The sequence below is a fragment of the Rhamphochromis sp. 'chilingali' genome, assembly GCF_963969265.1.
Source record: "Rhamphochromis sp. 'chilingali' genome assembly, chromosome: 5".
NCBI lineage: Eukaryota > Metazoa > Chordata > Actinopteri > Cichliformes > Cichlidae > Rhamphochromis > Rhamphochromis sp. 'chilingali'.
This window is the reverse complement of record NC_137932.1, coordinates 24,662,945-24,688,132: the sequence shown is the minus strand read 5'-3', so window position 1 is coordinate 24,688,132 and position 25,188 is coordinate 24,662,945. Positions and strand designations below refer to the sequence as shown.

At 43.3% G+C, this 25,188-nt stretch overlaps 1 pseudogene across 1 annotated transcript; it reads right to left on the bottom strand.

Moving 5' to 3' along the window:
* Positions 1–192: 192 nt before the first annotated feature.
* Positions 193–23,168, bottom strand: LOC308396401 (multifunctional protein CAD-like; annotated as a pseudogene). Its single transcript, XR_013974799.1, has 44 exons — positions 22,909–23,168; positions 21,647–21,786; positions 21,342–21,471; positions 21,065–21,207; positions 20,605–20,746; positions 20,336–20,507; positions 17,939–18,124; positions 17,702–17,811; positions 17,359–17,501; positions 17,089–17,220; positions 15,886–16,119; positions 15,575–15,794; positions 15,294–15,482; positions 14,639–14,763; positions 13,931–14,064; positions 13,447–13,559; positions 12,687–12,851; positions 12,518–12,603; positions 12,105–12,351; positions 11,701–11,799; positions 11,274–11,498; positions 10,894–11,076; positions 10,592–10,810; positions 8,845–9,011; positions 8,564–8,746; positions 7,753–7,857; positions 7,088–7,336; positions 6,900–6,981; positions 6,441–6,607; positions 6,097–6,261; positions 5,891–6,022; positions 5,504–5,705; positions 5,222–5,412; positions 4,954–5,094; positions 4,775–4,864; positions 3,906–4,044; positions 3,169–3,362; positions 2,991–3,065; positions 2,625–2,837; positions 2,329–2,454; positions 2,087–2,242; positions 1,894–1,995; positions 1,302–1,396; positions 193–1,055 (listed from the first exon to the last, which is right to left on the bottom strand). The product of XR_013974799.1 is annotated as a multifunctional protein CAD-like (transcript).
* Positions 23,169–25,188: the final 2,020 nt, after the last annotated feature.

The window sequence follows — 25,188 nt, the reverse complement described above, 5'->3', positions numbered from 1 at the left end:
ACCCACTTCCTATTTCTTCCCTTTGCCCCTCAATTTGGCTCATCGATGCACAAACACTGATCATCTCTTAACCATTTCAAACAAGACAGATTCTGGTTCTATATGTTAATTATGTTAATGGTTTTAAGACATGTAAAAATAAAGGAATCTTGAAATACAGCAGGAAAGAAAACAAGTAAACATTTGTGTGACTGGAGAAAAAAAAAGTTCTGTGTTACAGCAGCATGTTATAAACTTTAACTCACTATTAAATCTAGTATTTAAACCTACTTGCACCCCTCGGGGGCAGGAAATGAGAAATGTATAGATTTCAGAAAAGATACATTTTTGTTTCTCTGACAGTTTGTAGGACAAAGAAGCAGCACACTGTCACAATCAGCAGGGCTGATTGTGTGTAGAGTGAAGGGTGGACCCAAATGCAGACGGAAACAAAAGGCAAAATGCAAGGCTAACAATAAACTAAACTGGGTGAGCTAAATTAACTTAAAAACCTACAACAGGAACATGGACTTGCCGCGAGGAGACTTGACGCAACTTCTTGGCTTGCAAACAAAGCAGACGATCTGACAATGACACACTGAAAACACAGGACTTAAATACACAGGAGGTGATTAGGGGAAGTGGGAACACATGGAGGAACAGCTGACTGACATGAATCTAATGACAGGACGGGGGAAGTGAAACTAAATACAATGAACAAAGAACACACGACTCCTTCAAAATAAAACAGGAAACACTGAAACTAGACATGACAACACAAGCTTAACAGACCTAACACGTGATGAACGATACAAGAACTCAAACATAGAAACCAAGGAAACAATAATTAATAACTGCCTTTCCTTAACTAAAGCTAAATAGGAATGACACAAACTAATCACATATCTAAAATGAGACAAATACAAAATGAACTCAGAGCGCTGGGTCAGAGACCCAGCCTGTGACACACACTGAGTTATCGGCCCAGTACGGTGGCCAGCAGGGCCATTCGGATGTACATGCCATTCTCCGCCTGACGGAAATATGCCGCCCTCGGGTCTGTGTCCACCTCCACGCTGAGAGAGAAATAACAAAGAGAAACAGATCATTAGTCCACTTAATCAACACAATAGCAAATAATGTAAGGTGGGTTTAAAATAAAATTCAGTTCAAATTTAAGTTAGTTAAAAGAAATCGTACTGAAATTAGACATTGTACACAAAACGTTACATTTCTGCAGCCCATTTAAGGGCTCAAGCAACATTTAAACAACACAGCTGGAACTGATATTGTTGTCACACATTTGACTGAGCGCGTCTCACCTGATTTCATTGACTCTGGGCAGCGGGTGCATCACCACCATCTTCTGTTTGGCTCCAGTCATGATGTGAGGAGTGAGGACGAACTGACCAAAACACTGAGAGAAACAACAGAGTCACAGTTAAAGATCAAAAATACTCCGGGATCATCCATTCACATGAGACCTGAGCTGATTGGTTCTGTCTGCACCTATGAATGCTTAGCTAAAGGGTTCCACTTCCATATTTCCCCACACGCCTTCTTTCTCGCATATCTTCTTGTTTTCTTAAGACAATTCTATTTAATAGTTTTGCCTCTAGAAATATTTCATTTGGAAAGAACTTTGTGACGAATAACTGAACAAATCAGCTGCTTTCCACTAAAGATGAACTCCAAATGCAGGCAAACTCCAGCTTCACCAGATGGAGTCAGTGGAGTTTGCAGTGCAGAATAGTGGATTAGGGAAAATGTCACCATGAGACCAACTGAACGATATCAAAAACGATTACCGGGCCAGCATGAGGCAGGAAGCACCAGGCCTAACTACAGATGCGCTGTGAGTATATGCAAGTATCTGTGTCACAAAATAAAACCCGTCGGTGAAATGAAACTTACGGCTTTGTACTCCTCCTCAGATGCAAACCTCTCCTTCTGGATCCTCGTCATGTAGAGGACGTCGGTGTCAGGCAGAGCCTCCTCGATGCTGTCAAACTCCTCCTGCAAACAAACATGTTTTTTAAAAATTAGCAGTTTTTAGTACATATTTGTGAAAACTCCTCTTTGCTGTGTAACCATGTTTAGTCCTCACCTGTTTGATGCCCTTTGAGGCCACGTAGCTGACGATCTCTGCTGGCATGTGGAGGTTTTTGGGAGCCACGTAACGCAGAGTGATGCGGTACTGGGTCAGCAGTTTGGCGAGGGAATGAACCGTTCGGCCATGTTTCAGATCTCCAACCATCGTTATCTGACAGACGCCACAGTTTTAACATGTTTTCATGTAAAGTTTTATTCTGGCTGAAGATTAAATTAAAAAGGAATCATGTCGCTCACCGTCATGCCGTTGACCGTTCCCAGCTCCTCTCTGATGGTGAAGACGTCCAACAGGGCCTGAGTGGGATGCTCCCCGACACCGTCGCCAGCATTGATCAGCGGCTTACGGCACTGACGGGACGCGCTCTGAGAAGGAGTCACGTGCGTAAGATATTAAAAACTCATCTTCAAACTAAACAAGCATCAAAAAACACACAACAGGGTGCTGCTGCAGTTACTTTCATGACCAATTAGTGTTTATTTTCTTTTACGTAAAGAAAACTTTTAATAAAAAAAAGTATCCATCTAAAATCCACCTCTACAGCTCCAGGTGTTGGGTGACGCAGCACGAGGACGTCAGCGTAGCCACTCATGATCTGGACAGAGTCCGCCAGCGATTCTCCCTTCAGCGAGGAGGAAGTGGCCTCGCTGGAATGGACGACGGAGCCGCCCAAACGCTGCATGGCCGCTGCGAAGGAACTGCTGGTGCGAGTGCTGACCTCATAGAATATGGAGGCCATTACTTTACCCTGAACAGGAAGGCATGAGGAATGAGGGATTACTTTAAGGTACCTCATCATTCTATAACTTTGGTCATGTTTGATACGAACATCCACCATTGTAACAGCACATAACTGAAATTAGTGAATAGTGCAGTAACATGAGGCACGTTTAGGAGATACCTTGAGTATTTCCAGGCTTCGTTCCTTCTGAACCATCAAACGTAAAGTGTGAGCAACATTGAACAGGTGTGAGATCTGAAACAAACGAAGGACACAAAAATAAGCTTTTGTTCAGACCCGAGATCTTGTTTCAAACCTGTCAGCATTCCCAGAGTGTGTTTCATCTTCTTCGGCGTACCTGCTCCTTGCTGAACTGTCTGACAGACAAGATGTGCTGTCCCACCAGTGGGTGAAGCAGAGGAGACATCTGCAGGTGTGACACCTGACCAGGAGGCACCTGTCCTGACCCAGACTGTGGGGACAGCAGCCTGGACAGTGGGGGAGGATGGCTGTACCCGTCAACAGCAGCGGCTGGTGGGAGCATGACCATCTCTGTGGGGATAAGAGTCGCAGTGTATCAATGACTGGAACACAGCAAAGGTGTTTCACTGAGAATCAGCAGGAGAACATCAAACAACTTTAATTAAACTTGTTTTTATACGGCAATGAACAGTTTTGACATACTTGATTAATGGACATACCAGCTGAACATGTGAAATGATATGATAACATCTGCTTCATTTTTTAACCCCTCTTTCAACTTATTGATACCTTTTGCCTAAAGAAGGCTTTAAAAATCCCCTGTTAAGGCCAGTGTGGCGAGAATAAGGCACGGCGGGACCACGGAGTATCATTCGGAGCCATCTTTATTTACATCTCACCACTACACACCCAAACCCCTGAGTCCCCGTGTTTTTAACTAGGCGGGCGTGATTAAGGATGCCGTGCAGGTACGTCTGCCCTCCCTGCACGGCACCGCAGACCACGCCCCACCACAGCCAGGCAGGCTGATAATACACTGGTAGAAACATTGGGAGAAACCCTCGAGGTAAAACAAAAAACTGCTGTTCCAAAGCATTCTGGGAGCTGTAATACCTGGTGGCAGGCCGGGATCAGAGGCACGGTGGATGCGGGGCGGCAGCAGGTAGCGGCTTTCTCCACCAATGCGTCGTGGGCTCGCAGCTCGAGTCCGCACTCCATCCCGGGGTGGAGTTGGACGCCGACGCTCAGGAGTCTGATGGAGCAGAATTAATGTAAACAAAACACATCAAGTAATCCCCACATAGAGGAGTTCAAGAAACACTCAAAACAGTTCTAAGTACAGGCTTTAAATGTTTTTGTTTGTAATTAAACTCTGTTAGCTGTACGTTCACCAAATTCTGTGAACTTTTTAGATGTCATCTACGCTCATAAGAAAGAAGACCGGGGATATAAGCACCGGAAAAGAGCTTCCTCCAAACGGTGGCGTCTAAGACCTCTTTCTTAGAAATAAAGTGAGGAGCTGCTATTCCTCCACATTTCAAAAGGAACAAGTTGATACCTGCTGTTTGCCTCCTACCAGACATTTCAGGCATGGAAGAAACACCAACTTTAATCACTGATCTGAACCTCTCGATTTTGCTTGCTGTGTCTTTTACAGCATTTTAAACTAATTACATCTAAGAAGTTCTTTTATTCAATTTGTTGAATGAAATTCTAGTGTTTTCTTTCAGTTACGTTTACTTAGCATCAACTAGCCGATATCTGCTGCTGTGTGCACGTTCTTCATGGCTATGGCTGCTAAAGAAGTGTGTTAGTGTTGGCAGATAACTTCACTCTCTTCTTAAATCTGGTCAATTTTGGCTCCAAAAATAATCATGGCGGTGGCCAAAACACCAATGTGATGTAATATTATTGTAGAGTCTTTATCTTACAACAGAAAGCATGAAAGGCAGCTGCATTATTACCGCATTCACTTTTATTACCATTGGAGTTTCTTTGACAGGTTCTGGAGGATGGGTGGAAGAAGTGGGCCAAGCCTTCACATCCTCACCGTAACCTGGAGGCACGAGCACCTGAAGGAGACAGGACACGTACTTTATTAGATCAACTACATTTATTCTCTTTGTTTTCTTGTTCAAAAGCAAAACGCACGAATGCTGACCTGGCCGTCGATGTAGGCCACCTCTCCTCGCAGGACCACGCGGCGGACTTTACCTTTCACCTTCATACCTTCGAAAGGAGTCCACTTAGACTTAGTGAACTGCATGGCCTGAGGAATAACCCACTCCTGCTCGAGGTCCACCTGAAAGACACGTAATTGATAAATAATTAGGAACATATTTCATCAGAGTACGGATAGGCTGCTAATTACTGTATCAAAATAATGTCTCCTTAAAATGAATTCCCTTTAATTGTGTTTGTCTGTTTACCTCCACGTAGGTGTTTTCCTGAACGGGCAGGTTGAAGATCCTGCGTGGATTGTCATAAAGACGTCTGGTAATATCATCCAGAGTCAGACGTCCATCACTGACGGCGGTGAGCAGCAGAGGCAGCATTGTTTCCAGACCGGGGTAACCAGGAGGAGGACGCTCACTGTTCTTCTCGTCTACAGAGTGAGGAGCTAGCAAAACAAAACAAAAACCGTACAGTTCAGGAAGGTCGAAGACAAGTCGGTCTGCATGATCGGTGACAGAAAATGAATGCTCTCTGACCGTGGTCTGTAGCAAAGCAGTCGATAATGTCCAGATTTTCCCAGAGTGTCTCCATGTCCTCGCGTGTTCCCAGCATGGGTCGAACCTGCGCTCGACCGTCGCCGATCTGCGCCACATTGTCCTCACATAGGAAGAGGTGGTGAGGGGCGACCTCGCATGTGACCTGGATGCCCTTCTGCTTTGCAGCTCGGATTACCAGGATCTGAAAACCATTAAGTAGTATTAAAACTGTAGGAAAGAATCAAAAAAGTTAAGATAAGATGCACTTTAACAGCCGAAGCAATCGATAATAAAACAAACTAATTAAAAGTAAATTACCTCAAATCCACTAAAATAGTTTAAAATAAAGTTGCATAAAATTAACAACAATAAGAAACAGCTCTTTACCTCCTCTTTCTTGGCCACGTGACAGATGTGGACTGGCCGCTGGTACAGCTGGGCCACCATGAGGATCGCCGCCACCGTCTGCTTCTCAGCGTGAGCCACGATGGGCATCTGCTTGGGCCATTTCTCAAAGTGCTTTAAACAGATCCACACGGTTAGGGCTGAAGCATCTCTAATGGCCTTCCAGCAACACTTAAAATCCAGCCTACCTCCAGCCACAGGGAGACGTTGTCCATCTTGAGGGTGGAGTATGTGTCATTCAGGTACATCTTCAGACCGGCGGTCTGGCTGGCGATGGGCGGCAGGACAGCAGCGTTGTCCGTGGCAGCGCCCACATACAGGGCGTAGTCGCAGCGGCTGCCTGCTTTGGCTAACTGGTGACACAATATAACAGGAGTCAATGTCATATCGCTTCAAATTTTACTGAATACTGAAGTACTCATTTCTAATCTTGTCCTTTCTGGTCACTGCCAACAAAAATCTTAACATTTCTGCATTAACAGGATCAGCCAACAGATTAAAAAGTGAATACAATTTAAAAACGTGGGTTTACCTTCTGCACCAGAGCCAGATTATTAGCATCAGTGATGGCGGGGGAAGTGTTGGGCATCGCACACACCAGGGTCACTCCTCCTGCCAGAGCAGCTGCTGTGCCTGAGGAGAAGTCCTCCTTATGGGTGGCGCCAGGCTTCCGTAGGTGAACGTGGACATCGATCAGACCTGTGATTCAATCAAAAACCAAAATACTTCACCCGGTATCTTTGTACTAGTTTGTCTGCATAGCTCGACTTCAAATATTTAGAAAAAAACAGTACTATGTGAAAAAGAATTAAAATGAGAAGCTGAACTATTAGTGCAAGTAATTAGTAAAGCTTTTAGTAGGATGAAGTATTTACTGTTTAAAGAACCTCAGTCTTTGAACAACTTTGCTTTAAAGACTCAAGAATTCCTGTTTCAGAAACAAACATCTAACATTACATTAGTGTTGTTGTTGCCGTTTACGACCACTCACCGGGCAGACGGACGAGTGTCTGGGATGCCATGCTGTCAACATGAGTTTTCACTGGTGGAGTCCTTCCAATCTGACGAAGAGCCTGCAAACGAGTCACCCTTTATTAATCATGTTCCCATAGAACCACATCACACAAACATCCTAACAAAACAAAAAACAAACAACAAGAAAAAAAACAGATCGCGTACCTGAACAAAGAGCTTGGTGCACTTGATATCGATGATGAGCGGGACAGAGTAGTCGATAGCCATACGCCTGGTCCTGTAGCCTTTGGTGACAAAGGAGGAGAGCCTTCGACCGCCGCTGTTCCTCATGGAGAGGTTAATGACAAGGTCGAAGTGGTTCTCCTCCAGGTAGTTCATGATGCTGCGCTGCTTCTCTTTGGTGGCACATTCATCGCTGTCGTACTCCTCAAACGGCCAATCGATTGCAGTCACCTGTACAAGGAGACAAAACAAACTTAAAGTTTCTATCCTGATTTCATCCTGTCATAGATTAATAACACTATATTTTAAGTATTAAAGTACTTAAGTGAACGCCACAATTATGAACAATGACATTTCTAAATAAATTTCTGCTGTTTTTCAAAAGCTCTAGCAAAATAAAACATTTTTACAGTTACATTGTATCCATGTATAAGTGCTGCTCATCTGGAATCTTTGGTTTAATGTGCAATTCAAGAGGAATGATAAAGATGTAAAGGGTTACCAGGATTAAAGCATTTAAAAACAAATACACACAAACACGACCATATTCATGAGTCACTCACAGATGTGCCACTGCAAAATAAGTCGATTTTGATTTAAATAAAGTTTGTTACTCCAAAAAACGAAGCCTGTGTTAAAAGAATTACCTTGACTCCATGCTCTGTGTAGAAGTCAGCCGTGCCCATGCTGGCATACAGGTCATATCCCAAAGACTCCAGGGCCTGCACGGTGGGCAGCAGCTCACTCTTGTTCTGCAAACACAAGTCAATGCAAATAGTTTGGATAAACAATAAAATCATAACATCAGTGCTGAAAGCTGGAAAAATCTATTTCGTTTACTATGCTTCACACAACCGGAACACTCTGCAGCTGCTCCTTAAAATCAGATCACTCTTAAACTTCTTAAATCTATTGTGGTAGACAGACAGTTTCAGTTTCAGCTCATCTTATCTGACATCGATGGCCTTTTCATACAGTTCCATTTGCTGTTTTTTTAACCCAGCATTCATATCTTTAGACTTCCCTGAACCACGGTCACCCCTTATAGTTTTTATATTTTCAGGCAAACAGATCATAATATTTCAACGCCGCAGAAAAATAAATGTGGTTCGATGATTTTTATTCCATTTGTGTTGCTGAGATAGTTTTGATCGAGTTTAACTACATCTGGTCTCATGGTGATAATATTTACAGTTATCAGCTGTTGGTGGAATCATCAACAGCTGCTGCAAAAACAAATAATCAAGGTTTGTTGCTTTTCTCGTTAGGAAAGTAGCAGATGCATAAAATCTGTTGTTTATTCCCATGTGACTGACCAGCCACAAAAACATCTGCACCTTTAATGTGCCACTAAAATGCATCATTCGTACTTCCAGCTGCATCACTTGTGAGCTGAACTCACTGTTCACATCTGGATCCCTATCTGTTGTGTTTTTGTCAGTCGAAACCTTTAAGTACCTTATAGCTGCCGATGGAGAGCAGGATGTTCTTCTTGGGGATCTTGAAGCCTGTGGAGAGCATGGCTTTGAGGTAAGCCTCGTACCGGTTCTCCCCAAAACAAGCTACTTCTCCAGTGCTGGTCATCTCCACCCCGAGCACCACATCAGCTCCGGCCAGCCGAGAGAAAGAAAACTGAGGGACCTGGAGGACATTGAAGCAATCCGTGATGCTCAGTCAGATGAGAAGACAAAAGTGATTTAACATGAAGGGAAATTTATGATTGCTTCCACACTGCTTACCTTGACTCCCACAATCCCTTTCCCTTTCATCAGGCCCACTGGCTCCACGTCCTCCCCCATAATGTACTGGTAGCCAGAGCCACCAAGTCCACTCCCAGCGTCTTGGACACAAAGGGGAAGGAGCGAGAAACTCGGACGTTGCACTCGATCACTTTGAGCTGGTCATCCTGAGAGAAAAAACACAGCGGTGAATGAATGCTCTGACCAGTGTTGATAGAAGACATAACTGTCCTTTGCATTATTGACACAGCTTAATTTTCACAACTTAATGAGGACTTTCAGGGTCTGTACTTTACAATGTAAACACCTTAAAGTAACGGACAAACAATGCCATCTGTGGTGGCTGTAAACGGGAAGAAACATATCTGTAGCTTGTTTTCCCAAATCTACAGCAAAAGCATCACATTTACTTTTATTTTTCATGGAGGTAACTTGTTAGTTTGCTTGCTCTGCATGAAGATGACATAACTCTTATATGAACGACTGGCACCAAGCTCAGCTTCTCTCAAAAACTAACACTGCATTAATCTTTGCTTTCCTGGTGTCCTTGGTACTCGCTCTAACGCAGCGGTCCCCAACCCCCGGGCCTCGGACCGGTACGCGAGTCGTTTGGTACCGGGCCGCGAGAGTTGAGGCTCAGGTGTGAAATGTATAGTTTTCAGGGTTTTTAATCAGTTTTCAGCGTTATTTTGTTATCGTTTTTATCGTTAACTCTGTTTTCCTGGATCTTTTCATGTGTGTTATGAATAAATCTTTTTTGGTACTGGTACTAGTTTTATTTTGTTGTATTTATCTGTGACACCTTAAAGGCCGGTCCGTGAAAATATTGTCGGTCATATTGCGTGGCGCAAAAAAGGTTGGGGACCGCTGCTCTGACGCATAGTTTTTTTGTTTTTTAAATGACCCCAGCTGCCTTTTAAAAGCTTCAGGAGCACAACAATGAGGTCACCTGAAAAAAAAAAAAATCCATGTAGCACTTGTATATTTCTGTTACACCAGAAAATAACCCCCAAACATTTCTATGTTTTTATTAAGTACACGCAATATTTTCACTCTCACATTTTACTCTGTACTGGAAGACTTGTTCATTTTCAAGATTCATTCATCCATCCATTTTCTTCCACTTTATCCGGAGCCGGGTCGCGGGGGCAGCAGCCCAAGCAGAGAAGCCCAGACCCCCCTCTCCCCAGCCACCTCCTCCAGCTTATCCGGGGGAACACCAAGGCGTTCCCAGGCCAGCCGAGAGATATAATCTCTCCAGCGTGTCCTGGGTCTGCCCGGAAAACCTCGCCCAGGAGGTATCCAGGGGGCATCCTTGTCAGTTGCCCGAACCACCTCATCTGGCTCCTTTCGATGTGGAGGAGCAGCAGCTCTTCAAGCTTCTCTCAAATAATTTTTCACCATATAAACTAAGGTTTTTTTATTTAGGCGTCATAGTTCTGAAGAGAGATATGTGTTTTTTAATAGGTGGACATTTCTGCCAGCAGGTTGGGGATTAAAAAGGTCGATCATGCTTGGCTAATTTGAGCAACTGTGCCAACTTTACAAAACTATACGTTTTTATACCACAACTCCCCGTTCAGCCTTAAATGCCAGAAGAAGAAGACTAGTCTCCCTAAATCTGACTGTTTATTACCGGAATCTGGAAAATACTGTAAGAAAGCTACATAAAGTATCAGCATTGAGTAACAATTTAAATTCACGTCCTCAGCAACAGCATTTAACAGTATTTCCATGTACTTCTTACCTTTGCAATTAACTGCAGGTTAAACGGCCCGGTGACTTGCAGCTCCTGACCGATGGCGTGAACGATCTGCATGATCCTCTCTATGGTTTTCTGATTGAGGTCCTGAGGCGGTGTCACCAAGGTGGCGTCACCAGAGTGAACTCCAGCGTTCTCCACGTGTTCAGAAATCGCAATGCCCATCACTACACCGTCACATGCGACAGCGTCCACGTCTATCTCCTGCGAAATTTATAAACAGTACAGCCTCAACTCAACTTGATAATAATCAATAATTCTGCTGTAATTATCGGGTCTTTAACTACCTTAGCCTCCTGAATGAATTTAGAGATGACCACAGGGTGTTCCTTGGACACTGCTACAGCGTTACTCAGGTATTTCTCGAGGTCGCTGTCACTGTAGGCGACGTTCATGGCCGCTCCGCTCAGAACATACGAGGGGCGAACGAGGCAGGGATAACTGACCGTCTCGCAAAACTTCACAGCAGACTAGAGCAAAGAAGAAACGTAAACGTCATCGAACGCTGGCTTTGCAACTATTTTTCTTAGTGTTGTATGTACAATAGTAAATAACAGTAAATATAATTTACTAGCATATTAAGGCAACATTTGAGGGTTAAACATCTTTAACTTTACAGACCGAGACATCGGTGACATAAAACGAGCTCATCGTCAGTCTGCTGTACCTCAGTGTCTGAGAGCTCCTTCCACTGCGGCTGGCTGATGCCGATGGTGTCCAGCATTCGGGAGAACTTGAACCGGTTCTCAGCGCTGTCGATGAACTCGGGCGAAGTCCCCAAGATGTGGCACTGCTGGCGGTGCAACGACATGGCAATGTTGTTGGGAAGCTGGCCTCCCATAGACAGGATCACTCCCTCTGGGTTTTCCCTTTCATAGATGTCCATCACCACCTGAAAGATGCATAGAAATACTCATCTCTAACCACGAAACACTGCAGATTAATACGTGTACAAGGAAATTAATAACAGTGTTAGAAAGTTTGAGGGGATGACTTGCAACAAAGAGCCCAGAGGCTACTTTCACCCAAAATGTGAGACTTGAATCAAGTCACATTCACCACAATCACACTTTCCCGTATCAGCTAAAACTTACCTCAAAGGAGATCTCATCGAAGTAGAGGCGGTCGCACATGTCGTAGTCTGTGCTGACTGTCTCGGGGTTGTAGTTCACCATGATGGTCTTATAGCCCATCTGCAAATGGTTTGATGCTTATTTCGTAACATTTGGATTACTGGCTCTGGGGTGTAATAATACGTGTAATAATCAACACAATAAATGACAAAAAAAGATCTAAATTTGTATGTTTTTTCATAAATAAGTAAATTAATCCTCTCAAGCTAAAAAAAAAAAAAAAAAAAAGTTTAGTAAAGGAAATAAAGAGATGAACTGAACATGGAGGCGGTTCTTCCTGCTCCCTGGATTCAATTTCAGTGAGGTAAAAGACTAACTCAGTCATAAAGAGAGCATCCGGTATTAAAGTCTCACGTAGGCCTTACCTTCCTGAGCTCGGTGATGCACCCAACAGCGCACCAATCAAACTCCACGCTGCTGCCGATGCGGTACACGCCCGAGCCGATCACCATGACGTGCTGATCGTTGAAGCTCAGGTCGTCCTCTGTGCCGTGGTAGGTCAGGTACAGGTAGTTTGTGTAAGCCGGCCATTCAGCCGCCACTGTGTCAATCTGCTTCACCACTGGCAGGATGGACCAATCGTGACGCAGCTTTCTGACGGCCAGCTCTGTGCTGTTAGAGGGAAACGTGGATTCAGTGATAGAGGACAAACCAAGGAAGTTTGGATTCTTTAATAGCACTTTATCTAAAATAACATTTCATGCTGATAATACCCTAATCACAGAGAAAGTTACCATTAAGTTAAACTAAGACAGTGATTATTTCCTTTCCTACCCACCTCTGTACAGCCAGTGCTATCTGCTTGTCTGAGAAGCCCAGCTGCTTGGCCTTAAGCATCACCTCTGGAGGCATGGAGCTCTCATCCTGGACGGAAGGAAATTAATCCAGCATCTTAATCCATTTCGAACAGCTCTTAGTTTTTTCACGTTATGTCTTATCGGCCTTACCTGATTGTAGGTCTCCAGCAGCAGCTCGTGGTCGGCGATGTTTTTCATCTTGTGCAGGAACCAGCGGTCGATTTTGGTCAGCTCATACAGCTTTTCCACAGTGTAGCCAGCTTTGAATGCTGCCGCCAGCACAAAGATACGCTTATCTGTAGGAGTCTGCAACTCCTGGTAAGCAGAGGGAGCACAACATACTAACTGTGAAGTAAAGTGCTGCTAGTTATTTGCCAGCCATGAGCATCAGCTCAGACATTTGGGCTTATTTTCTCAAAATAAATAAATAAAAATAAATCAGCCACACACATAGTAGCAGAACATGATTAACAGCATGCAATGAAACATTCCTCAAAAAACCCAGAAGCAGGAAGCATTACAGTAGTAGATCGCTCAGGGGAGATCTGGCACCATCTACTGGTCCCGTTAAGACAGAACAATACAGTTTTGACCTTTTAAAATGTCCTTATCACAATCATTTATAGGGTCACCATCCTAATAGAGGCGTAGTAAAACAGATCAACATGCTTTAATGTGCAGCACCATCACTCATCCTTAAAAGTCGATGGCATTGCATAGCAAAAGCACTAATGTTGTGTTCTGACCAAATATGAAGCAAATCATTGCATGTTTGGCTGAAAATGGTTAAAAATCTTTCAACCTGGGATAAAGTATTTGCTGACACTGTGCACTGAACAGGTCGTGCAGCAGCAAGGCATTTTTTAACCAGTACAACCATTTAACCTGGACTTCAGCTATGGGAGGTTACCTTTTCAGAGACAGGCTTGATGGTGTGGTCAAAGCCAACACAGTTCTCATCCACCATCCTCAGAGCTTTCTGGAAGGCTTCCTCAAAGCTACGACCAATAGCCATCACCTCCCCTGTCGAGGAAAAGGTTCAAGCACTGAGCACAATATCCATAATAAGCACCTGACTTACTGGCTTCTCTGCCCGCACTGGTAAAGGTTAACTTTATAATCAAACTGTGAAATAAAGCAGTAGAGTAAAACTTTAATGCCCTCATGGAGAAATCTGCTGTGATAGCAGTGCAGAAAAAATGAATAAATAAGAATAAAAAAGAAAGAAAAAACATAGTAGGTGCAAAAAATGACCATGTGAATTTATTGTTAGCTTTACTGAGACCAAACTAAGTATTTTTAAAATGCTCTGGAATACTAACAGTACTAAATCTACTACCTATTTACAATTTGTTACAACATATTTTTGTTCCAAGCTCGCTTTTGCCTCTTACCAACACTCTTCATGGAGCTGCCTATCTTGGTGGAAACCCTGAGGAACTTGCTGAGATCCCAGCGAGGCACCTTCACCACACAGTAATCCAAACTCGGCTCAAAGTTTGCCGTCGTTGAGTTTGTCACTGAGTTTCTGGACAAAAATACAGATGCAGTGCAAATATTTTTCATTGGTGAATCGCTTAATTTAAAGGCAGTTAAGACATTTATGCCAAAAAAATTAAAAAAACTACAATGCTTATGTTGCAACTGCTCAAAGCAGCTTTGTCAAAACAATAACTTCAAATTAACCAAACTGCCAGCTGTGCAGGTGATGAATATCATCTTGTTTCCAAATTTCTTTGCTGATGAAAAATTGTGAGCATGTTTATACTAAAAAAAGATTGAATTTCAATGATCAGATGTCTTTAAGTGTAATGATTGACTAGCTACATGTTTCCTGGGTCTGTGTGACACTGTGGGGTCCACATGCAGTGAAGGCAGAGAGTCTGTGCTGCCTTACTTTACAGGCATCTATGCGTCACAATTATTTTTTGGTCGTTTAATATACAAAAATTGATTTTAAGCTTGAATACTTTAAACCCCACTTTTAAAAAATGTTCAGTTTGGCAGAATACTGGAACGTCTTTGTTGGATGTCATCATTCTGTAAAAGCAGCGATGCCCCTGTTAGTTCATTATCCGCCGTTCTTAAGCTGAGAGACGTACTTGAGCTGTGGCAGCGGGATCCCCAGACCAAGTTTAGCTGCTACGTAGGCCAAAGGATAACCAGTCGCTTTACTGGCCAGAGCAGAGCTCCGTGACAGGCGGGCATTCACCTCAATGATGTAGTACTGCAACACATTATACATAGAAGATACAATTCAATCACAGACATTACGGGAATTAGACCAGGAGCAGGAATACCAGCTCCCCATGCACACAAGACCTGTTTAAAGGCCTGTTCTGATACATAAAGCCTATTCATACAAATCTATTCCTGGTTTGTATGAAATGAACTTGGTCACATTGATACCTAAAACAATTTTCTTTTAAAACTTATTGAACTAGGATTTACATAGCAAAGGCTTTTTACAACCTTGTTTTGGAGCCAAAACAGTAAATGTAAGCCGTTGACATACCTGGCTGTTACATTATCTGCAGATCCAGCCGCACACTCTGTACATCCTATAGCCATATAAACTGTATATACTTCAAGTCATGTTACCACCCATGCTTATTTCAATATACCTACACTTTCTGTACTATTCATTACAGCATGTCACTGGCTTTAAAATAAGGAAATGCAAAACAGATCCACTTTATAGGTGAACACAGTCCTATTTGTGCTTTTCATCACCCAGGTCTTCACATATATGCTTACCTGTTCAGATTCGGGGTTAAGAGCGTACTGGATGTTACACTCTCCCACGATGCCGAGATGTCTGATGACTTTAATGGCCGTGTTTCTCAGCATGTTGTACTCGCGGTCATTAAGCGTCTGACTGGGAGCCACTACAATGGATTCCCCAGTGTGGATACCCAGTGGGTCGATGTTCTCCATATTACACACCTAAACAAGAGGAAACAACAGCCACTTTAAATCGCCCTCAGTTTTTTTTTAGTGAGTATAAACCGTTTGTTCTCTGGTCTCCTTTTACTCACAGTCACACAGTTGTCATAGGCGTCCCGGACCACCTCGTACTCGATCTCCTTCCAGCCTTTCAGGGATTTATCCACCAGCACCTGAGAGGTGTGAGCGAATGCTGCCGTTACCAGAGAGGTCAGCTCCTCTGTTGTTGGCAAAACCGGAGCCGAGGCCTCCGAGAGCGAACGCTGAACGAACCAAGACGGGGTAGCCAAGACGCTCAGCAGCTGCCACCGCCTACAGCAGAGTTAATCAGATAAATTTAGACTTCACTGGGGCAAAAAACAATCCAGAAGCTATTAATTTATAAGCGAACACGTCTCCTCACCTGTTCCACCGACAGAGCTGCTTCACTGGGAGCTACATGCTCATTGATCTCTTCCATTTTCTCCACAAAGATTTTTCTGTCTTCGGTCATCTCAATGGAGGAAACAGGAGTTCCCAGAACCTGCACTTTATATTTCTCCAGAACGCCCAGCTTGGTCAGCTCTACACCGCAGTTCAGAGCAGTCTGACCTCCAAAAGTCAGCAGGACGCCGTCCGGGCGCTCATTTTTTATCACCTGTAACAACAAGATGTAATGACACGAAGCACTCACAACACATGAAAATGAGACAAACAGCTCTGTGGATTTCACACTGGGAATTTCATCCCGTCCAAGACATTTGGAAGTCTGCAACTGAACTAAAAGCAGCTTAAGTGATCTTTGATTTTTTACTGTAAAAGCCTTTTAGCCTCTTCGTTTCCACTCTATACTGCCATATGATGGATGCAGGTAGAAAGCTGAGCAGGGATTTTTATATCTTTGAGCCAGCACATTTTTACAGAAACGTATTATGAACACTGAAATTTAAAAAGAAATAAAAATAATAACATAAACTACATTAAATAAACCTGGGCAAAGACGGTAAAAATCTGAGGGAATATTTGTCCTCAAACTTGTTTCTTTTCATTATCAATCCGCACTCTTATTTTTCCTCTTACTAATTACTGGCTGTTGTCTCTATATTGCATCTATATAAAAACCAGAGTGGAGCAACGAGCTCTCTTTAGTCCACCAGCACCACCCTTTATCTTACATGATGACTTCCATGGAGCCGCGGATTTAAGGGCTGCAACACAAAGCTCATGTTTTGCCTTTGCTTTTAAACACTTGTGCTGCATTCAAGTGTTCAACCAAACAAAGTGATGGACCACGTAAAAGTGTATCTTATCCACAGTAAAGAAATAAAAATAAAGGTTGTCCTAGAACCCACTGTCCCAATTCCTACAATACAGACACAAAAGAAGACTGAACTACCTTCAACAGTCACCAAAGCTACAAACACACCTGTACAGAACTGCTCTGTGTTCTTTGGTGGGCTGTGATTATGTGAGACCCCTCAGTCTTTTAGACAAACACAATCTGGGGTCAATACTGACTGATCCGAAAAAACAAAACAAACAAAAAACAGTTGACCTACAAATTTCACTGTGTCCACAGTTTCTCTTCTTTCATCAGTCACAGAGTTGCAACAGAGAGAATCCATACCTGAGTGACGTACTCTGCTGTAATCGGCAGAAAGTAGACTTTGTCAGCCAGATCTTTGGAGGTCTGGACAGTGGCAATGTTGGGATTGATCAACACAGTCTGGATATTCTCTTCCTTCAGAGCCTTAATAGCCTGGAAAACAGAGCAGAGTAACATCAGGAGGCACAGAAAAAAGTCCTCTGCGTTCAAGTGTTCTTCTTTAAATCCTGAATTAACCCTCCGCTTTACACACAGCCCAAAATAAGACCAAATAGCTCCTGTTTCACAGACCTGCGAGCCGGAGTAATCAAACTCTCCAGCTTGGCCGATGGACAGTCCACCTGAGCCTAGGATGAGGACTTTTTTGGATCTGACATGCCCTTCAGCCTTTGGGGAACCAGTGAAAGTGAGGTGGTCCATCAGACGCTGCTTCACTGGAAAAATATCACACAAATTGCTACTTATTAGTTGTTACACAAGCCAGACTTACAAGGGTTTCTCTTCTTCACAGGCATAGTTACATTACTACTATTAAATACCAATTACTACTGAAAACTACAAAAGTACTTTAGACATAAATTAATATGCACCACAACATTTAAGATGATAAAAAATGAAAGTTAAATTGGAATACCAGATTTTCCAGTGTTGCCCTCTTTATGGTCTTTCACCGTTTCAATGAAGACATCAAACAGGCCGACCAGATCTGTAGGACCAGCCATGTGCTCTGGGTGGAACTGAACACTGGATGAAAGGGACCACAAATGATTTAATTGGGTTTTTTCCGGCCAGTACAGAGGCACTTAAGGTACCAGAACCAGTCACTTCTAGAGTGAATCACCACTGGACTCCATCTTTCACCGACTGTTACCTGAACAGAGGCTTTGTGTTGTGTACGATGCCCTCGTTGGTGTGGTCGTTAGCATTTGTGAAGAGCATGTCCCAGTCTTTGGGCAAAGTGTCAGGGTTGACAGCGAAGCCGTGATTCTGACTGGTGATGAAGCAGCGCTCTGTCCCATTATGGATGCACGGTTGGTTGTGTCCACGGTTACCGTACCTGAGAAACAAGAGGAAATAACACACTAATTAAAAGATGGATAAAAGACATTTCCCACGGTTAACAAAATCTATAATTATACATTTAGCTTAACCAAGGTGCCCTCTAATGAGGCATTATTATAGCAGAAGCTTTAATTGTCACGGCTGCCGAGGCGAGCCGCGTGGAGTTGGAAGAAGGACCCAAGATGCAGGCAGTGGATGAGATACCGGTGGTTTTATTTACAGAGGTGTAGTGGCAAACAAACAGTGGGGCATAACAAATAACTAAATACACCTAAACTGGGAGAACTAAAAATAACAGACCTGGGAGCATATGACAACGGGATGAGAAGCAGCCGAGGAACAGGACACCGTGGAACACAGGGTAACAGACTGACACAGCGTTACACAGACGAACCAGCAACAGGCAGGAGAACACACAGGGCTTAAATACACACACCAGTAATCAGGGGATGAGAAACAGGAGGGCAACACAGCTGGGAGGAATCTGAGCTGACGGAACAGGGGAAACGTAAACTGAGCACACTCACATATGACACAGACCTTCACAATAAAACAGGAAACTCAGACACATGGAACCAGACAAGACATTGAACTAAACAGACAGATTCACAAACAGATGGGGTGACACCATAGACAGACAGATACAGACGCGGACACAGAGGCAGACTGAATATAACACAGAACTTAAACAATCATCATCAAGAAAATGATAACGAACTAAAAGCGCTGGGTCACCGACCCAGGACCATGACATTAATTAACTTGGCCTTTAGATTGTTCATCCAGGTACAGACAAAGCACATTTTAGGACGACTTGTTTGACACTTGTAGTCTTTCAGAAAGAATCTCCACAAACAACCTGTAATCTGTCTGATGGGATGCCAGCCACATTCCAGCAGGACACATGCTGCCCACTCCGACCTTCAGACTCAGCCTGATAAAGCTGCCATCGACAAAGTCTCCCATAATAGATATGGCTACAGAATTTGGCAGACGTGTTTATTCAGCCTTTTTCAGAACAACGACGCTCAATCCAACCCTCTAGTGATCATAAGGGAGACGCCAGAGTGCTGAGAACAGCAAAAATCTGCATTTCACAAAGAAAGTGAGAGCGTGTTATACAGTACAAATAAAATGTTCACGTTTCTCCAACGTTGTCTTCCCAACAGTTTCACCGGATGGCCAGGAAGCGTTCGCAGTGTCTTCTCGGGCGCTTCTCTGGTGCTGATAATTGGCGTCTGTCTTGTGTCAGTGACGTAAAAGACGGATTTAATGCGACACGACCATTCAAACAGCAGTCGCTTTCTGAAACATCGGATATGTATCGGATTCAGTACCACATACGAAAGTGACCCAGATCGGATTTGAAAATATCGGATTTGTGCCGTTCACACGGTCAAACCATGATCGGATATGGGTCGCATAGGGTCAAAAAAATCAGATTTGATGCGCTTTCGCCTGCAGTGTGAACGTAGCCTTAGTTATCCATGTCCCAGTTTAGTTTTCCATACCATTCTGCAATAAAGCAGCTTTTTGAGTTTAATTTGGTTGTCGTGAGTTTTGCATTTGGGTCCTTCTCCTGCCTGTACACAGCCGAAACACAACACAATGATCCTGCCAGGAAGGCTTGCAAAATATGAGGACGTCCTATTTCACAACTTTAAGACAAGTCCACATCTACACTAGAACATACAGTGAGTTCTTCATTCACATGTGCTCACCCTTTCCACCAAAGGTCATGAAATTCAGCTTCTGACCAGCTGTTCTCACAACAGTGCAGCTGTGGGGCCGGAGTAAAAAGATGGAGCAAAGGTAACTTAAACAAATTTAAATAAAATGTTTTCACACCATCCACCTTCACTCTGGATCTTTTTTTGTTGTTGCTCATGAAGGATATTTTTTTCTTGTGCTTTTAAATCACTTGCTGTTTAGTCCAGCTCCAGCTAACAACACCAGAGCAAGCACTGGCTAACAAGCCTGCGGAAGGGTTTCGAATTTATTACAAAGAGAAAGAGGTGTGTTAAATTGAAGAAATTAGTAATCATGTTAAGTTTACAGGACTGAAAATAATTGAATACAATTTTCTTATAATGGAGCACCATTACTTTTTGATAGTAAACGTTGGTAAAAGTTTAAAATCACTTAAGAATCAAAGTTTAACAATTTATCTTTCAGGTTACGGAGGTGTTGAGTTTGAGGTACTCACTTCATCTTGTAGGTCTTGGCTCCAATGACCAGAGAGAGCAGCTGGTGTCCGAGACAGATGCCAAAAACTGGCTTTGGTTGGTCCACAGAGATCACCTTCCTCACGTTGTTGATGGTGGCCTGACAGAGCTGGGGATCCCCGGGACCATTACTGACGAACAAACCATCAAAATCTGGAAAAAGATGAGAAACAATTATTTATGTAACCACTGATAAAAGTGGTACGAGTTCCCCTGAAGAAAAATCCCCGACATAGCGCGTGTTCCTGACCGGCGGTGTCCAGCGGGTGGTCCCAGGGTACGACAGTAACACGGGCTCCTCTCTGAGCCAGGCAGCGGATCTGGTTGTACTTGATGCCACAGTCCACCACTGTGATATGAAAGCTGCCGCTATGATTGAACACTTTTGGCTCCTGGAGACAACCAAACAGAGAAACATCTAAATATCTGACAGGCACAAAACAAGCAGCAAGCTACCTGCTAAACAATATGTTTTGAGACAACTACAGACAAAAGCTTTTTATTTAGTTTAAAACCTCTTACTTGAGCTGAAGTGTGAGCGCTAAACTTTTCCTATGTTTTAGAGCTTTAAAAAAAACCTTCACAAAATTAGATCCACAGATCAAATCTCCAAGTTTCTAGTTTATCAGTAACATAAATAACGCCCTCCATTAGCACTCGAGAGCTGGCAGAGCTTCGATGGGACTGTAACAAAACTCCTGGTGGGTTACCTTCATGGAGACCTCTCGGACCAGATTCCTCTTGTCGGGATTATCGAAGGGAATACTTTCCTCAGGAGTCCCGTCCACTATCAGCTTCCCCAACAGGGTCCCCTTCTCTCGGATCTTTTTGGTCAAGCAGCGGGTGTCAACACCTGAAGAAAATGGAAACAGTTTGTAGCATTAAATTGAAAAGCTTGCATCTGATTATTTTATGCATTAATATATATTACAGATGCTGAGCAGTTTTCCAATTAAATTACGCCCATTTTTATTCTGGGTTTCTGACCTTGTAATCCAGGAATGCCTTGCTCTTTGAGCCACTGGTCCAGTGACTTGGCTGAACTCCAGTGACTGGGACTTTCAGACAGTTCTCCAATAATCAAAGCAGCAGCGTGGATCTTGTATGACTCAAACCACTGAACAAGACAACAACAGATGAGACAGTGTGTTTTATCAGAGTTAAGACTTCTTTCATTCAGATAAAACCGTCCCACAGAAGAAAAGAAGAAAAATCCTGACTCGCTTTTCCACTTTAAATATGTTAATAAGTTTGCAAATTAATTTTCACCTGGAGTTTAAATAACCGCTTACCTTGCTCAGCCCGAACTCTCCCTCTTCATCCATTGGCACACCATAGTTGCCAACCAGAGGGTAAGTGAGGGTCAGCAGCTGGCAGCGGTAGGATGGATCAGTAAGAGCCTCGGGGTATCCCACCATCCCCGTCTGAAACACTAAACACACAAAACATTCTTGAGTACATCATATCAACTACAAGAGCTTAAATCTGCCAGACAGTTAATAATAATTAGGTTTTTCTTTAGAGTCAGAGAATATTAGCAAACTGAGTTCTTTTCTTTTTAATGCACACTGATGCACTTTCAATAACAATGAAACTCTTATGGTTTAGGACTTGGATGACTTTTTATCTCATAATTATGATTCTCTCATATTTAGTACAATTATATCTTTGTATCTCAAGTGTTGTATCTCATGAGACGATATCCAATTTTTTTCTTGTAGTTCATAATAAACAGTCTCATTATTAAGACATCCCATATTAACTGATATTAAAATTATTTCAGTCGTTGCTGTTGGAAAATACAGATAAATGTGGAGTCTCTTGTAGTCTGAGTGATCACTCAGACTAGAAAGTGCATTAATTACCAGTATTTCCCATTTGATTAAATGAACTCATGCGGCATCTTTAACTGTCTACATATGATGACTGTTTATTGAGAACGAAATGTGTTTTTCGATCTCTATAGTCGATTATTTTATTGTGTTCTACCTACTTGTGTTTCTGTAATAAACGTTTGAAGGGATTATAACACCTGGCTGGAATACAGTCGCATTCCACCCGGGTATACGTCCTCCATCCAGCATACGCTTACATTTTTATTTATCATTTTAACGTTGCGTGACTCATCTCTGCAGTCACGCATACTGAATGTCAAAATCTGACCTGATCCAAAATCACTATTATCTTATCTTTAATTCGGCATGCTTATTACGACACAGCAAGCAGTTTCCTAGTCACATCTGCCTGCCAAAATACACACAGGTGGGCGCTGAAGGTAGAGGTGGGCGCATGGCTGTGATGGCGTCACCAAATTCCACTCTTTTTCAATGGAGTTTGGCACTGGGGGGGGGGGAAACGTTAGGAGGATTTGGCGCTTTACAACTCTGAACCATGAGCGTCTTGGAACAAAGGGGCAAACCACACCACACATCCAGATTACACAATGTACCAAAGCAAATGTTTAACCCATGCTGAGTTATATTATACACAGGTGGACTATGCACAATAATAAACTGAGAGTCTGAGGTGAATTAAAACAGTATAAATCACGTACCAATTTCTCCGGATACCGACATGCTTGCACCAAATTGGCGGCCTTTGAACGTCGTCCCGTCCTCCAGGATCAGGGTTGCCATATTTTGTAGTGATTACAGCTGAAGCTAATGCCGGTCTCTGCAATTCTTTTGGTCCTGGTAGAGATCACGCTGAGATGTTTCCAAGTATCAAAGTATCACTTTATTTCCCAATCCCAATACAAATGCGCGTTTGGAGATCAACACTACATACAGTGCAGTCCTATTCTAAAGTTGATCTGAAGAGTTTTACACAGCAGCTACAGTTATAGTCTCTGGTCTCCTCCTCCTACAGTAAACCCCCCACAGTGGAAAAACACTGGTACAGTGGCCAGGTATGCTAACACCCTGACCCCCATCTCCTTTTAAGGAAATGTCCATCCACCATTGTCTGCCCCTCACCCTCAGTAACTCTTGCTACTGTCCTGAGGGTGGGGGTTAGATGTCCCACTGCCCTGCGATCCAGTTCTTTGTTCCCCCCTTCCAGGACTATTTTTTATTGTGTATTGCTACATTCTATCTACAACAAAATCCTACTATGACACCCACTAATAAACTACATTCCCTATGACCTCAATACCTAATAAACAATCTATTATTTCTACACTAACTGCAGATACCGATAACTGAAGCATTTGTGACGATCCCAGTTTCCACGTGAACGTTCTGCCGCGCAGAAGCAAGAGATGTAGATGAGACTGAGTCACAAAATACTTCAAAAAACACCAATAAACATGAGATCTGGTGGCCAAAAACAAACCTTTGAATGTTGAAACGAATCCAATTTCAATCCGGGAGAAGCAAAACAAAGGAAATATGTTTAGGTTGACAGTTTAGAGTTTGTTCGGACGGGACGATGAGACCAATGTGTTCCACACGCGCCGCCAGCAGCGTGGAAGTTGTTTGTTTGTTTTTTTTAATCATATTTGGTATTAAAATAAATAAATAAAAAATGTACAAATAGACTTTTCCATAAGAATATAAAAGCAAATTTTAGCTAAATAGCTAAATGTCAGGTTAGGAAAATTACATTAAAATAACGTCTTGATGCATTCTCAATCATCCAGGAAAGTCTCCAAAAGTTGATTCTGTTCATCTGGACGTAGCGTTTTGTGGGAGAAACGTTTCGTCACTCATCCAAGTGACTTCTTCAGTCTCAGCTGACTGCAGGTTTCCCCAAATCTTATAAACAGTAAATTTGTATAATGACTGAAACAGTCACAGAAGCGTTGGAGGTAGTCCGTAAGAGATTACAGGATGACCCCAACCTCAGCAACAGGACCACTCTCAGCAACGACCAAGTGTGTTTGCTTTTGGAGCTGTGTCTTCATTCCACCTACTTTTTTTTTTTTTTTTTTTTTTTTCTAAATGACATCAGAAACAGCAGTATGCGACATTACGTGATGGCAGAGCTTCAGTTCATCCTTTGTCATTTTTTTTTTTTTTTTTTTTTTTTTTTAATAAATAGGACAGGGGGAATGAATGAGAGAGAGAGGGGGAGAGAAAGAAAGAAAACCAAAGGGGAGAAGAGACGGTGAGAAGGGGGGGGAAGAGAGAGAAAAAAAAAACAAAACTCCTGGGTCACCTGTATGGAGAAAAAAAAAAAAACAAACAAACAAAAACAAACAGAGGAGACAGCAAACAACAAAGAGCAACATAATAATAGAGAAAACAAAGCACCATCACAATAAACTAGCTAGTCATAGATATCAGTATTTACTAAGTAATAAACGATATTGTGCAGCACGCAAGATAGACAGCGCACAGTGTGCTTTGAGGCAGCAGCCAAGAAAGCTTTAGTCCGCGTCTGTGAATACCCATGTGTGCATACCTGTGTGGATCAGCATGCTTGCATTCCAAAGGTTTCTCCATGTAATGATCTGCTAGGGAGTGTGGGGGGGGCCACAGCCCCGTCCTCCAGGGTGTGAAGCGGGTATGGAGGAGATCAAAACTCCAGACATCCAGAGGCCCCCAGAACACAAGAGACCATGGAAGACCAACAGAGGGGCAGCCGCGCCACTGTCCCAGTAAGAGCTGAGGAGAGTCCCAGATGAGGGCTCGCCCAGCAGCCGCGGAGCAGAAGTCAGGGGGAGTTGCAGTGACGCGCCCGTGAGCTCCGCCGGCCCCCAGCCGCGCCAAAGGGGCCCGAGCGAGCCCCAGGCCCCAGGCCCCGACAAGCGGCCGCCAAGGAGTGAGCCGGTGTGTACCCGGACGCCCACCCCCAGACACAAAGAACCACCAATACACCGACACCTGAGGGA